The following is a 12,649-nucleotide window of genomic DNA, read 5'->3' on the forward strand; positions in this document are numbered from 1 at the left end:
GAAGTGATCTTATTTGTTTGACGTTTAAGAGGGGAAAATTTGACTCCTGTAAATCAAGCCTCATTACATCATACATGTAGTTGAGCTCCCAGGTCCACCCCCTTCACCAAGCCCCTGTCATACCTCGCCGCTCATTGGCCGCCCTTTGTGGGACAGTAGGTTGTGATTGGCTCAAAATGAGGGCAAGTCTGCACAAGACCTACTGACAGACTGACATGGAAAGAGGAAGGGAGGCCAGCCTGTTGCACTGCTCTTACACGGGACACAAAAGGAAAAGAAAGCAGCCTACATCTGTATAGTTTGTATCATGTGTACAACACATATATTGAATCAAAAGGGAGTGTGAGAAAGGGAAGATGTTGTTCTTCATATTTCACTTCATCTAAACTTCCAATTTCCACCAAATCTTTTAAACTAAATAGTGTCTTTTAAATCCAGTTCAATCAAATCGTGCCAATATGCTCCTGAAAAGTCTTTGTGTGTGAGAGTGTGTGTCTGTATATTTATTTGTTATGAAAATTAGTCCTTTCTCAACGCCTCTTGCATTGCCTTGAGTTCACAGAGGACATCTGTTGTCTCTGTTAACGGCGCTTGGATGGGCTTATGTAACACTCCTCTTTGGAAAAAAAAAAAAAAAAAAAAAAAAACCTCAGAAGGGGGAAGTCCTGCTCACTCAGCTCGCATCTAAAGCTAAGCCTGGATACTTCCTTTTTTCTCTCAGTCCCCTTTTGAAAACAGCTCACTGTATTGCCCAGTCGACTGCTGACCAGAATCTTAAACCAGCAGGAATAAACGTTGTAATCTGTCTGAATTGTCCTTTGGACGTTTTAGTGCTTGCGAGAGATCAAACTTGCTTTCATCCCATGAGACTTCACAGAGCTCTTTTGTTATGATCAGCAGGATTTAGATTAATGTGTTCTCTCTCCACAGCCAGGAACGTCTGTCTGTGCCTCTACATTACAATGCACATATAAATCAAGTACAGGTATGGGTATTAACCTGTCCTTTGTTCGTGCTAATATCAACACATCCAATGGTGTTTAATCTATCGCTTGTTTCACCCTTACAGCTCTAAATATAACCAGGGGGAAAATATCACATTGTCATGCTTTGGCCCTCTCTCTGTTGCAACGGGGTTGACCTTGTCCAGACATCTGAGTTTGCTTCTGTTTGCAGCCAACGTTTTCAGCCCGCCTGCACATGCTCAGCAAAACCAATCACCCTGATATGCTAATGACGTCTGGTTAAAGTTGAGAAACTTTACACTTGCACAACTAGAACTAGAACATTTCAGGAGAAAAACAAAGTGTGGTCAAAATGCAATGTCCTAAAATGTTTATTCTTTGCGTGTGAGATATGATATGAGAGTTGCAGTTGAAGCATTGAAAGGAGCTGAAAACATTTTAAATTGGTTAAAAGAAAGAAGCTGAAATAACAGTTGAAAAATAAAAGCTAAAAGCTGTTAAACTGTCAGATGAAGTTTAAGAGCTGAAAGCAGCGTAACTGTCAGTTGATGTCTAAGCCATGCAAGCAATCGAAATGTCAGTTGACAAACGTGATAAATACAATCTGGTTAAAACTGATTAACTTTGCACTTTGTATTTCAAGCTACATAAAGGTTAAATAAACCAGAAAAGGCTAAAGTGTTGTTATTTAAACTGGAAATTGCAGGTGCAAACACTGTAAATAGGTTAAAACGTCTTAAAATGCTAACTTTTTACTTGTGAATTATTGAACTGCACTTACAGGAGCTAAAGTCTCAACTGAAGCAGAAGCACTCACATGAAATATAATCGCTAAACGCATGTGAAATTTTAATGTAAGCACTGTATGAAATTGAGTCGCTGGTTTGCATGTAAGTGCTGAAAAAGGTGAAGAGCTCAGAGCAGCTGAAATGTCAGTTTTACATGTAAGCACTGACAGCAAGTGAAATCAGATGAAGTGTAGTTGCTGCCAAATGTGAGCATGTATGTGAGCTGAAAGTAGTTAAACTGTCAGCTAAAGTTTAAGAGTTAAAATGTCAGCCGGGATTTTACGACTTTGAAAAGTTATCACGCTGGCAACTATTTTATCTTTCACCGTGATGATTGTGAGGTAAACAGTAAAAATGCGCCTTCATATTATAAAGTATTCCACCAGGATTGCGCGCTAGCATGTGTTTGATTGGCCACTGCAGCGTCTTGCATCATCTCTTTGTCTGAACGCAGTCTTAGAGTTGAAAACAGTTGAAATCAGCTGAAGTGTATCTGTTGATAGCAGGTGAGATTACAGTTTAAACGCTGTGGGAAGCTGATTTGCCTGTTTGTATTTACGCACTGAAAGATGTTTAGTTAGCAGTTGAAAAGTAAACACTGAAAGCAGTTAAACTGTCAACTGAAGAGCAAGAGCTGAAAGTTGCTGAAATGTCTGCTGACATGAAAGCAGTTGAAACATCACTAAGAGTATAACAGTTAGTGTCGCTTCTGTATACAGCCAATATTTTTAGCCAGCCCACATGCTCAGACATGAATGTTATGTTATAAGAACTTTGCACTTTGTATTTCTATCTACATAAATGTTAAATAAACTATGCAACACCAAATCTTCTTAAGTGTTGTCAGGAATGTTGAAAATTGCAGGTGCAAAAACTGTAAAACGGTTCAAATGTCTTAAAATGTTCTTAACGGGAGTTGATGTGTTAGTTGAAGTGTAAAGCACATGAAACTTCAGCTTAAGCCCTGAATGAAGTTGAGTTGCCAGTTTGTATTTTACCACTGAAACAAGAGAACAAGCTGAAAGCAATTAAAATGTTGCCTGACGTGAGATGGAAGCAACTGAATTGTCAGATGACATGAAAGCAATGAAAGCAGTTGAATAGTCAGTTGAAGTGTTGGCGTTGTTTTTCTGTGCAGCTAACCTTTTTGGCTTTTGACGTCTTACAAAAAGCATTGTGTAGTCGGGGTCACATTTCAGATGTCTATGAGTTGTTAACAGCTCCACCAAATAGTGAATTTTCATTCTAAACTTCTCACATGGCTTAATTTCAATAAAAGTTCAAATGATCCAATATTTCACCAAAAATAAAAAATTCCAAAAGGTGAAAACAGATTTACGTATTAGAACATTTGTCTCCCATTAATCATCCCACAACCCCTCAGATTTATCTGGTGACACTTTGGTGAGGCCCAACCCCTAAGTTGGGAACCACTGGACTAAACTAGCTAATGGATGTTATGAAGGTAACTTTGGTTCTGTGAATTCCTGGATGACTGCCAGTGAGTAAACAAAGTGGATATGTCTCCTCACAATAGGTCGAGGTCTTATAAACAATGTCAAATATGTGACGTGTAGGCTACCTGCGTGTCCCAGTTACAAATACCACGTGGTAGCCTACATCCGGCCTCTCAGGATCTTCTCGCCCTAAAAGGTTCCGAGTGACTGGTGTGACTGGCGTTCATCCAGGAATTCACAGAACCATAGCTAGCTTCACAACTTCTGTTCTGTTTCATATCTCCCTGACTGCCAGTGGCAGTAACAAATTGAATGACTCATACTGGTAGTGTCACAAGGAACAATACTGACCTACTGGTCAACTGTAGCCAGTGGCAGAATAGCTGACGCCAGCGTGGACCCAGAGGCCACATTAAGGCGATTGAACCTCGAAAATGCAAGGCGCTATCAGGGACACAGTCCCACAGATCAGATAGTGACATTGCTGTCCAGGATCTGGCCACACCCCTGGTAGAATGACAGATAATATCTGGGGGGGCAGGTTTACCTGCTTCATAAGCCTGTTTGATTGTCTCAATGATCCAGTGGGAAAGCCTTTGTTTGGACAGTGCATATCCCTTGTTCTTTCTGCTGTAGAAGGCAAACAGCAGCTCTGAGCACCTAAAGCCCTGCATTGCCTCAATGTACAGCCGTAATGCCTGGACAGGACACAGCAAATTGGCCCTCTCCTGCTGCTGGGATCTAAACAGGGAAGGATGGTAATGCTCCAGTTCTATAGCCTAATTAATATGACTGGGGGATTAAACCTTTGGTAGGAAAGAGATATTTGGTCACAGTGTCACCCCGGGGCCATCAACCTTCCATCAAAGGCACGTAGGACTGGTAGAAAGTACGTGCAGTTCACTCATGTTTGGCAGTTTTCATTGATGTATTTCTCAAGGTCACTACTGCCATAGGCTCAAAGGGTGACTTGCTCTAGGTCTGTTGGACCAGTGGCAGGTCCCATGCTGCAACATGCTTTACCCTGGGGGGGTAACACATACACCTTCAAGGTTGAGGCAGCCCATTATCAAAAAGATACTGCAAATACTGCAATCTATCCTGTAAAGGGCAGGAGACTGGGTCTAACCACTTGTCCCTGCACCATGAAGAAAAATGCAACCCAGCACTTTCCATACACCATCCTCGAAGGAGCCAATTGAGAACTCAAAGTCAGTCAATAGTTACTGATCCCTCTCAATGGCCATACCCAGATTTTATGGAGGCTCAGAGACAGATGCCGAACCTTTCCATCCAGCTGGGACCCTGATGACCCCAGGCCTCTGAAGTCTGGCTTGACTGCTTCCTGTGCTCCAATATCCTGTCTGCCTCTGGCCTGAACAACTGGCCCGGCACAACACCTGACTCTCTCCCTTGATGCTCTGACTAACATTTGAGACTGGGCGAGGAGGAGCACAGAGAAGGAGTTTCCAATACGAGCCATTTGGGCAGCAGAGTCATAAGCCCTCAAGAGAAGACTATCAGTGACCTGGCACTGTGGCCTGGGACAGTAGGCTTTGTCTTTTAGCGTTTAATCTGGTGAGAGGATCAGCGAGGCAATACACTGGTCCACAGGAGGCATGTGAACCAGGCCATGTTCCCCTGCATTGTGCATGGAGGCCAGGGTCCTAGTGGCCCTGCCATGGTGGACAGAAACCCTTAGATCCACTTCAGCTCCTCCCAAAAGGCAGGTGAGGTTGGGACTTCAAAGGGTGGGGCTGCAGGAGTCTGTCAAAAGAACAGGTAGCCCAAAAGGTCCAGTCCAACCTCAGCCCAGGCGGCCTTGGCAAGGCTGCACACACTGACGCACATAATGGGCAGGGTCCCTCTCCCAGCTCAGTGCTCAGCTCAGCTTCTGAGGAAAGTCTCTGAGTCATCCTTAGCGTGTACACTCACAGACTTAGCCCCACAGTTCAGGGAAAAATCCAGTTCCTTTTTTACTAAGAAAGGAAGTGGATTGCCACTCTGTTTAATGATTCTCTCCAAAGCAAGCTGTTCTCTTAAGGAAATTTTGAATATGTGGCTCTTAAGCTGAATTCCTCCTCTCGAGCTATGTTCCTAAATATCTACAGGCCATCTAAATACTGTGCAACTTTTTTTGATTATTTTGCTGAACTGCTGTCTATAATCTGTATTGACTTTGACTGTGTAGTTATTGTTGGTGATTTTAACATCGATGTTGACAACCCCCAGGACAGCGGCACTAAAGAACTGTGTTGTGTTCTTGATAACTATGGACTGACTCAACATGTGTCAGAGCCCACACACAACAAGGGACACACCCTAGATTTAAACATCTCTAAGGGTCTAAACATTTCCATGGTTGTAGTGACTGATGTTCCTCTTTTTTCTTTGAGAACACTATTTCCTTGCACAAAAAACTTCAAACAGAGTTCAAAAAAAGTTCAAACCAGTGAAATATTTATTCAGGCTTTCTCTTCCACACCCGCCATATCCTGGGTTTCAGTCAATTAGCTAGCTTTCAATTGTAAAATTACAAATGTTATTGATGCCATTGAGAAAAGATCTCCATGGACAAATGCCACGTTGGTCAGAATAGAAAAAAGAGAGTGTCGAAAACCTGAACACAAGTGTCGTAAAACAAATCTCCAGGTTCATTATGACATCTATAAAGAGACAGTTTTCTGTTCTCTTAGCTCTTTAATGACTGTTTTTAGTTGTATTTAAATGTCCTTTTATAGTGCGTGCACTTTGTCTTGATGCTTTTAATGTTTTATGTTTTTAAAACACTTTAAATTGCCTTGTTCCTGAATTGTTCTATATAAATAAACTTGCCTTGCTTTGCCTCCTTAGAGCTAAATGCACCTTTGCAGGCTTGAAACACAGAGTTTGAAGGCCTTGTTGACATTACATCATCCCGTCCTCATCCGAATCCCAGGCAACCACCTGAGGTGGGGAAGGTGGAGCCTGCGCTATAAGCTGCTCTATTTTAGCTCGTAAAGCTTCCATCTCCTGGTGAGAGGGAGTTTTCTTCTTTGCCTTTTTATGCTCAGGGCTACTGTGCTCTTCATGTGGCCTGCCTCTGTGCTTCTCCCACTGTGTGCTGGAACCAGGGCTTCTATGAGTGAGCCCAGAGGGTGGAGGGTCATCTCCAAACAGGAGGCCTTCCACCTGATGCAACGTTTCTAAATTTTTTGGGCCAATAAAACTTGGAAAGTCCAGAAGAGCTGCATGATTCAATTATCTTATCCCCTTTCATGTTAGCAGAGGGCTAACAGGAAGTTAGCAGGCTTTGCTTGCGGAAGTGCATGCTCTACCCATAGAGCATGCGCAGTATGCGTTCATCCAGCCAGCACAGGAATGCTAAACCTGACACCACATTAAAAACTCCAGTATACTGTGAAATACACAGGGATTTATCTGGCAGTGATAGGCTTAATCAGCATTGTGTGAACTCGTTTGGCAAGTGTTTGAATGTAACAGAGATTTATTTATATGTAACAGTTCTGCACTGCAGGTTTAAGTAGGAGTTTTTGAATGCAGGACTTTTACTTGCAAACCAGCAAACAAAAACGCTTGATAACCACAAAAGCCTCACGTTTAAAGATAAGCTTCACCTACATGCAGCAAACAAACACTGATGTCAGAAATGTGATCAGTGTGTGTTTTGTGTGGACTGTAAAGCTCTGCAACAGCTCCGCTGACAATACAGGCCTTTATATCGGTGAACAAACGCACACACAGCCTCGCCATTGTCTTGCTCTCGTCTTGCAGATTAGATTAAATGCAGCAGCCAGCCAGAGATGGACACAGGCACTGACCTGTGGAGAACTCATCTCTTCATCTTGCTGTGCTGCCCACTGATGGCCATGACCTGATCGTTATCACCTATGCTGCTTTTCCACTGCATGGTACAGCTCAACTCCACTCAACTCGACTCGTTTGGATCCGTTCTTTTTTGGTTTTCCATGGGCAAAAGTTGTGGGTAGTACCTGGTATCTGATACTTTTTTTTTTTTGGTATCACCTCCATTGAGGTCCCAAGCGAGCTGAGCCAGTACTTAAAGGTGACATGAAAACACTGCAGACCACTGATCGGTCAGAGAGAATCGTCACTAGAATCATCACTGGTGCGTCACAGGACGTCCTGCACAAACCTGCCATTGTTAATAGCCAAGCTACCATAAGGGCCGCAATTTTTTTCATTCACTGGACTACTTGAAACACAAAACTCCAGTTTTTTTTGTCTTGCTGCCTTCAGCCTTCTCTGAAATAAAATGTGTCTCCTTGTGAGAAACAGCCACATACTGAGAATGAGGAACACCATCCCTTCAATATCCCTCATTGTTCCTGTGTGTGTCACATTAAAGAGGACGTCACAGCAGTTTCACGCAGTGTTGCTATCACGAACAGCTACACTGAGGGGGTACTATCTACAGTGGAAAACAAAATCCAGAAAAGTACCTGGTACTGAAAGTGAGAAGAGTCGAGTAGAGTCGAGCTGGTACCATGTAGTGGAAACATGGCTCTACATACTTGATAATTAGAGTAAACTGAAGACTTGAAGTTGCTCACAGAGACTCCCTTTGGAAAATTAGGAAGCCCAAACACTCTCAAAAGTAACATAAAGGCTATCTTAACAACTATCAAACATAGTGTCCATAATGTGCATGACAGAAGGTTGCATTGACCTATATAAGCAGCACATGAAGGAGACAGAATTTGAAGTGACAGACGAGGCCGGGCTGAGGGGATTGTTTCGCTCTCAGAGACACTCTGTGTCAGGCTGTAAGCTGCTCCAGCTGGACTCCACGCCCACTCGCCTCTTACATAACCTCATACATTCCTGCCCTATATGTTTTGCATGTAGCGGGTAAATACTGACTATGGTGTGGTGTTCACCAAGGATGGCCAAGTGATGTGAGTTCTGTGTTTAAGTGTAACTCTGTGGGTAGCTGATTCTCTTCTGTGAAAAAAACAAAAAAAGACCCTCTTGTCATCTAACTGGATTCAAGATACTCTCCTCTCATGTGAGAGGAATAAGTTTCACCAGAGAGGAAGGCTTTCATGACCCAAACAGACAGACTGATTCTTTTCCCCAAAACAAAAAGCACCTAAGATACCAATCCAGCCGAGGTCTTATCAAAAAGTCGAGGGAAAAGGAGTGAGAGGGGGTGGTGCCTTTGTGTTGTAGGGGTTCAGTGGGAAAGCCTCCGCCCAAAAGAGAACATGGTGTTCTCGGCTTCACAGCTGCGTCTCCAGCTGACAAGACAAAAGAACTGAGGCTGAAAGACTGAACACGAGCTCTCATCTTTGATTTAAAACACAGGATTATATTTGAAGTTATAATCTTTTGTGCCACAATCAAGGGTTAATACGGACTTCCAGTTCAAATATCAAAATAATAATAAAGGAATAGTAACCTCCCCAAAATCCTGAGAAAATGGTCTATGAATGTCAGTCCACAGGACCATCAGAGCAAATATCATTCACTAGTTACTTCATCATCTGTCTTGGTATACTCTAGGTTTTTCTTTTTTTCACAATATCAAAATGAATTGTTTTGTATTATGTTTCCCAGAAACTGTTTATAGATAGATACCCAGGTGGGAGTGTCTGTTTCTGGTAAATCCTGTGACTTAGATATGCAACAAATCAAGGTTCTTCATCATGTTTGCTGCAAAAACTCTAAATTCAGTCCTGCTTCCTGATTAGCAACATGATCCACAATGTCCTGATACACCCAGAGATATTAAAAGGATTGCTACCTCGGTATGAACAGCATGGCAAAGAAATGGTAAACAAAGTCATATCTTTTCTCAGTATAATGTATAATGTATCATCATATTGCCCGAGCCTAATCAAATCTAACCTAATCACCAGGGAACTCCCCCATCACAGATATTTTGTTAAAGATTCGTTAAATAATGTGATCTGGTTTTTCCACAAAATAAGTTCAATTACTTCCATAAAAATTCTTCAGACAGAACGTCATTCATACATGTTTGACCACGGGACTCTTTCTGTTTATTTGCTTCAAACACCCAATGTACCAACAAGCAGCATGTCAAGCAGCAGCGATCACGGCTTGAGGCTGAAGCCAATGCAGAAATACCTTAAAGTGCAAAGTCACTGACGGCTGCTAGATGCTCCAACTGACTCCCATTCAAAAAACTTCTCTTTAGAAATACAAGGTCAATATTTTTTTTCAAGAGTCATCATGGTCTCAATCACTAAATTCTGACCCTCTAATAAGTGTGCTGGTGATCATTTTGGAAATTATTGCTCATTAATAAGATTTGAAGACTTATTTTAACTTTGATGTCTGCTGTGTGGGTGTTGATTGACAGTTGTGATTGACAGCTTGCTCACCTGCTGCTCTCCCTGACTCTGGGACTTGCACTGAGTTGAACTATTGCCACAATATTTCACTAAGTTTAATGTTATTTGACTATGATACCTACCCTGTTTACAATTAAGCTAAAGTGGCTAACGTTAGCCCAAGTGTGCACCGCTCAGTGTTACCAGTAAGCTAACGTTCGCTTCGGTCTGAGGTAGCAGGGCATGTTTCCAGAGCATGAAAGGCGACACCCTGCACTTATTTAGAAGATCCTGGCTCCAAATGGAATATATGGCGCTGACCATAAGCAGCAACTCTAGGTTTCAAACCAGCTCCAATGCAAACCAACATGTGACATCACACCTCAGTACGTCCATCTTTATAAGCAGCCTGTCGTTTGTGTTCAGTTCAGCTTCTGACTGAACTCAGAACTCACTAGAAACTTTGGTTATTTCCCTCCAGCCTCTCTCCTCTTCCCTCTCGTCTCTGTACGTTCATGAAGCAGATTCATAAAGCTCATTTTTCGCTCAGACTGAAACATTTTCAAGTCACGTCTTTGCATTGACTTTGCATGTAATCGCACCACATCTAAAATTCACTTTGCGTTCTGTCTGAGCACGATCACATCTTCACCGTCTCCCTCTTTAAAAAAATCCAGAATCTATGAATATGTAATTTTTTTTTCATTTCAAAGGAACTGATGAACTGCTGGATACAAGATGTCTCCTTCTTCACTGTAAAGTCTAGTCTCAGTGTTTGTGCACTGGAGGCTTCAAGTTTCCACATCACACTTGTTTTAGTTGCATACTGGACCACGATTGGTTCCAAAATTGTTGTGATGTCACAAATCATGCTCGTAGGTAGATGGCTTAAACTCAGATTTTCATTGAGCACAGAGAATTTTTCCACTTTCAGCAGATGAATGTGAAAACAAACTCTGAACACACATACATCTATCTGCACAGTGAAGCTCAAACATCCAACTGAAGGAACAAGAAGAAAAACACATTTTTGAGTGGAAGGGTCCTTTAAGTTAAGCAACCCACAAAGCCTCTGTTCCTGATTTCAGTCTGTCCAACATGCAGCCAAAGTCACTTCCTCTATACTGGAGCTACATAACAAACCTAAATCAAATGGTCTCAGCTTGCTACCGATTAAAGCTAAAGCCAACAGTACAAAGTTCACATGGAGTTAAACATAAACAAAAGCAGAGCACAGTACTCCTTGTATATGTTAATCTACGTAAACTGGGACAAATTCTTGCACAATATTTACTTTCTATTAACTCTATTCTTGAAAACATATGAATTAATCTGCTGATAAGATGACTTTCTTATTATGTTACATCATCCATATCTCGAGGACACACATCATGGGTTATGTAGATAAACCTCACAGAATCTACTTTCTAAAGGAGTCTGTTTACTTCTCAGACGTCTTCTGTAACTCTTGTGCGGTTGGGGAAGGACAGAAATGTTAATGACATCAGTGAACATGCTGATTCTCGTTAAGTCTGCAGCACAAGGCGGCATATTGTATGTCTGAGCCACACACAATGATGTGGGCTTCCCTGACTTTCACATGAGACGATTTCATGTCATAGCAATGCCCACTGCATGCAGGCGCTGTATGCCATATTACACAACACTTAACTTGTTTTACTGAACACAAGCAGCCTGGGACCAAGTTACAAACCTACTTCAGCTTTTGTAAATGTTCTCTTAGTGTTGACCAGTTTCACTTACAGTTTCAGGTTGTAGCAATTGTGTAATTGTCTCTCAGTTTTACTGAAACTTGCCTAGATATTAAAGCAAGCAACACAATGAATGGTGTTTACTCAGGGAGCAGTGCTGTTACCATAGAAAAGTGCAGAGTAGCCAGAGCGGTGAGGTGATAAATAGCAAACAGAGTGGAGGTGTGCAGCCAGAGTATTTGTAAGTGCAGCTGCACTCCTGAAAAGATATAAACCTTTATTTAGAATCATGTTATTGACCCTTAAACGTCACCTTCCAGCACCTGTATCAGTTTGACTTGACCTGCCTCATAAAGTAATCATCTCTGCTCTGTCTGGCCCTCTGGGGTTTTATTTCTGTCAGGTAGGAGTTTTACAGCCGTTAAGCAACAGACATAGTTGCCGGGGTGAAGCGGGTGTGAAGAACCAACACCAGACGCTGCCATTGTCTGCCAAGTCTGCGATCACGCAGCGGTCACAGAACGAAGACCTGCCAACCACACAGAGCTCCGAGAGGCCTTTCAACACCAAATGTCTCCCGTGTCCTAAGATCTGTTGGTCACATTGCACTGAACCCAGAGCCCGTGTGACACCACGGCTCATAATTCAAGCTGAGACAGAAATATCAGACATCTAAACAACTTTTCACATTTGGATTCTGATTTTTATGAGGCCATAAGGTCATATTGCACATTAAGTGCTACTAAACATTTTAGAGTATCACCCTGCCAGTGGACTTTGATACTCCACATTCAAGTTTTCTAAACTGCTGCTGCTGCTGCTGCTGGATGATGAAATGCGGCTCATCTTCACAAACTCTGGAGACATCTCAAATCTGCAACGTGCAGATTGATTGCAACCATTTGCTCTCAGGTTTCTCAAGACATTAATGTGACTTGGGAGTTCTGTGTGCAGCCGGCAGTCAGATCTGTATTACAGAATATCAGTGTCATGGTTCAAGCACTTTGAGGTCTTGTTTAGGTCTAACATGCAGAGGAAAACAGGCCTATGCAAATGTATTCCTAGAAATGTTTGAGGCTATATTTAAAGCTTGTTACTTGATTCACTGCAGAATTTATCATATTATATTTTCCTCATAACCATATTACTAGTGGTTGTTCTCAGTAAACTCAATTAAATGACATGAAATAAGGAGATTTTTTTTCTGTGTTTTGCAGATTTCAGTTTCAAATCTTTAAAGAATAGAAACCCCTTTTTCTATTCACACTGTCTGTCTGGCCAGCTGTCACCAGTTTGGTGACCCAGTTTATCTGAGTGGGCTGAGGCGCTGACCAGCACAGCCATTTTGATTTGCAGCCATTTGTATGGTCCATTGTGAGTGGAAAAAGAGGAGGACTGCAGCTTCAC

Source organism: Thunnus maccoyii, chromosome 8, assembly GCF_910596095.1.
Source record: "Thunnus maccoyii chromosome 8, fThuMac1.1, whole genome shotgun sequence".
Taxonomy (NCBI): domain Eukaryota; kingdom Metazoa; phylum Chordata; class Actinopteri; order Scombriformes; family Scombridae; genus Thunnus; species Thunnus maccoyii.